The 3,830-nt window shown below is 53.2% G+C and overlaps 1 non-coding gene across 1 annotated transcript; it reads right to left on the bottom strand.

Annotated features, from left to right (window-relative positions):
• Positions 1–3,756: 3,756 nt before the first annotated feature.
• On the bottom strand, positions 3,757–3,830 carry trnan-guu (transfer RNA asparagine (anticodon GUU)). The gene has a single exon. It is a non-coding gene; the product is annotated as a tRNA-Asn (tRNA).

Raw genomic sequence — 3,830 nt, 5'->3', positions numbered from 1 at the left:
TGTCAGCCGGCTTTTCAGTGTCTCAAATGCCTCTTGACGTTCAGCTGTCCAGTCGAAGCGTGCATACTTTTTGGTGAGTTCATGAAGTGGCTTAGCAAGTGTGGCGAAATCCTGCACGAAACGTCTGTAATAGGACGCCAAGCCGACGAATTGCCGTACCTCTGAGATATTTCTGGGTGTTGGCCACTCAACCACTTTCTGGATCTTTTGGGGGTCGGTGGCGACACCTCTGGCAGAGACGATGTGCTCCAGATAGGCCACTTGCTCCCGGAAAAGGCAGCACTTGGAAGGCTTCAGCTTGAGGTTGGCTTCATGTAGTCTGGTGAACACTTGGCTGAGTCGCTCCAGCATTTCAGTAGCATCCCGCCCCAGGACTATAATATCGTCAAGATACACCAAACACGTCTCCCACTGCAGCCCAGCCAGAACACGATCCATAAGTTGCTGGAACGTGGCCGGCGCGTTGCAAAGCCCAAACGGCATCACATTCCACTCAAAGAGCCCTTTCCGTGTGCAGAAAGCAGCAGCTTTGCGGGCCCTTGGTGTCATCTCCACCTGCCAGTAGCCTGATGTTAAGTCCAATGTGCTGAAGTACTTGGCAGTGGAGAGCGTGTCTAGAGTGTCCTGGATGCGTGGTAAGGGATAAGCGTCCTTGATAGTCCGTTCATTTAAAGGTTGGTAATCCACACATAACCGTGAGCTCTGATCTTTCTTTCTTACCATGGCCCAGCTGCTGTTGCTGGGTTGGGCTACACCGTTCTCAAGGCTTTGCTGCACCTGTTGGTCTGCTGCAAGCTGTTTGTCACTGGCCATCCTGCGTGGCGGCTGTTTTATAGGTGGCCCAGGGGTGGTCAGGATATCGTGCTGCACAAGGCTAGTGCGGCCGAGATCGGTGGGCCCCGTGGAGAACACGTTGCTGTATGATTGCAGCAGGCTGGCCACCCTTCTATGGTCATCCTCTGACAGGCTGGCACAGCTCTCAGTGTAAAGGGACTGCAGGTGACTGGGGAAAGAAACAGAGTCAGAATTAACAGGCTCGGACACTGTTAAGGCCTCCCTTTGCTGAAGCTCTACCTCTCCCATAACCTTTGCTGGCTGAAGGAGGCCGGCCACAGACCCTTTCATTAGCGTGACAGTTGCAGTGCCAGGGTTGAAGACTCTGATGGGGATGTTGGTTGATTGCCGCGTCCGAACAACAATGTGGGCCACTAACACATGGTGCTTTTCGATGAAGCTTTTGGTTGGGCTCAACATCCTGTCTCCACTAGCTGCATGGCGGAGGCGGGCCGTGCCGGGCACTACATATTCACAACCCGACGCTAACACAGTTGTGCGGGCCACTCTGACAATATGCACCTGAAGCTGGTGGTTTGGGTTAAAACGGGGGACCTTTTCACCGAAGAGGGTTATCTCTCTGTGACCATAGTCCAGGTGGGCACCTGCCTGCCGCAGAAAAGGGCGCCCCAGGATAACCTCGGTGCCCTCAGCCGTGTCAGCTATGATGAAATTCACATTGGTAATCCTGCTTGCCACGAGCACTAGCAGACTGACTTCCCCCATGACTGTCAAGCCCTTGGGCCCGATGCCCTGTAAGACCTGTGCAGTGGACGGCTGAATCTGGGGTCTGGACTCGACAGGAATGGAGTCAAAGTGGTGGAGAGGCAGCACATTTCTCTGAGCAGCAGAGTCTAGCAGAGCACACATTTCCAGTCCATGTACTAGTATTTTAACACTCATTTCACCTTCCAGGCCGCTGGTGCAGGTAACCACGGTGCCGGGACGGAGAACTGGGGTCAGGTCGACACTCGGGGTGTGCGATTTGGGTCGACGAGGAGAAGGGCAGTTCCTCTGTATATGTCCTACACCCGAACAGTTGTGACAGATTATCTCGGCTGAGGTCATCTCAACATTTCTGTTTTTCTTTGGCAGCCACTGCTGGCGAAATCTCGGTTTCCTGTTTGTTGGGTTGGTGGACCTCATAACTTCCCCTCCTAGTTCATCACACAGCATCACACCTGTATCTTCGCGTACCGTTGCTGCCCTGGCTCTCCGCTCTGATGAACCGCGTTGACCTGGCTGCATCAGCTGGGTGACCGCTCTGGCAGCCCTTCTGGTCGTCTCGTACCGGTGTGCTACTTCGTATGCTCTGGCCAGGGTGCGTGGCTGCTCCTCCAGTAGTCTTTGAACCACTTCAGCATCAGTCAAGGCGTTAGTGAAGATCTCCACACTGATGGCGTCCTGTTCCCGCTCTGTACGATCTGCATACACAATGGAAACTTTTTCGTAGATATCATCCCTCAGACTGTGCAGAGCCTCACTCGTCCCTCTCACTCTCTGTCTCAGTTCAATGCCTATGGCTGCTGCATGCTCCGAACATGGCCCATAGGTGGCATCCACTTCATCCACAATACACTGGTAACTCCACCGAGTAGATCTGGGGTTTTTGTGGACAATAGCACCAGCAGCACCAGTCAGGCTAAATCTGAGCTGCACGGCCATGGTCTTCTCTGACCAGTGGTTGGCCTGAGCACAGCTCTCAAACAGGTAGAGAAAGGCTTTCCATGACCCCGACCCATCAAAACGACCTGGCTGTAAGGTGGGGATTCTCTCTCTCTGCCCATACTGTTCATCATCGCTACTGTCCATAAAATCACCGCCACACATCATGTGAGAGGAAGGACGTTGTGGGGCAGGCTCGGCCCTTCTCCAGCTAGGCTGTGAATATCCTCTGGAGTCATGCTCTTTACCCCGGAGAAATGGTGCATCACTGGGAGGGGCAGAGTAACAACCATTAGCCCGTTCTGCATAAACGTGTCTCACAGACTGGGACATACAAGGTGTGAAGGGGGGCACAGAAGACTGGGAGACTGGTGTATGGGCCAGAGTGGCTGGGTTCATGCTGGCATGCACATTGTTTGCAGGGGAAAAGGGGTTCGCTGGCCGTCCATCAAAAGTCTGTTTAAAGTCATTGTTCATGTCGTAATGTACAGCTACAGCTGGGGTAGAAACCATATTTCCAGGGCCAACCCAACAGTATTGAGGGGGAACCATAGACTCACCGACCGCTGCGCCGTCCTGCTTTGCTGGCGTGTGGAAGGGATTAGTCAGTGCTGAGGGTGGTGGGGTCGGTAGCCATGTCTCGCTGAGCAGCGCTGTCTTTGGACGGGCTGCCGCTTCACCTGCGGCTAGCTCCGTTGCTCCGGCGGTTAGCTCCATGCTAACTAGAAACGGGTTATAACTCTCCCCGCCGGCGACACATCTGATGCCAGTTGAATCAACAGAGTCCGTTATGTCCGTTAAAAACGGATTGGTGCTTACGTTTGGGCTAATGAGCTCCCCGTGTCTTTCAAAAAAATTGCCGCGTGTCGCCATGCTCTCTCGCGTTCACAGCTCTTCTTCTCACTTTTAGCCAACTTTTAAATCCCGGACGAGCCCCCAGTGTTACCTTCTTAACCCCCTGCCTCCGAACCGTAGTAAGGAGCTGGTCTTTATTTTCTGGCTCGTTACCGGTAACTGGCAATCGTAGGGTCCGGGCCAAAATGAGAACGGAGTCAAGGCTTTTTTGTGCGGAACGCAGGTTTTATTCGTTTTCTTCCATCAATCTTTTTTTATCGACTCTCTCCCTACACACGTACGTCACACACACACAGACACCGTCTTAAAGGGGCAGGGCTGGACGGTGACACCGTGTTCTGAAGACATGGCAGCAATATGTTTAAGATATCAACGATTTATTGATTTATTGGTGAAACTACTCGTCCCTGGGTGGAGTTGAACCACCAACCTTTCAGTTAACAGCCGAACGCGCTGGCCGATTGCGCCACAGAGAC

This window comes from Leuresthes tenuis, unplaced genomic scaffold (assembly GCF_036924035.1).
Source record: "Leuresthes tenuis unplaced genomic scaffold, fLeuTen1.0.hap1 SCAF_19, whole genome shotgun sequence".
Classification (NCBI taxonomy): domain Eukaryota; kingdom Metazoa; phylum Chordata; class Actinopteri; order Atheriniformes; family Atherinopsidae; genus Leuresthes; species Leuresthes tenuis.
Note: the sequence above shows the minus strand (reverse complement) of the source record. Positions and strands in the feature narration are given on the sequence as shown.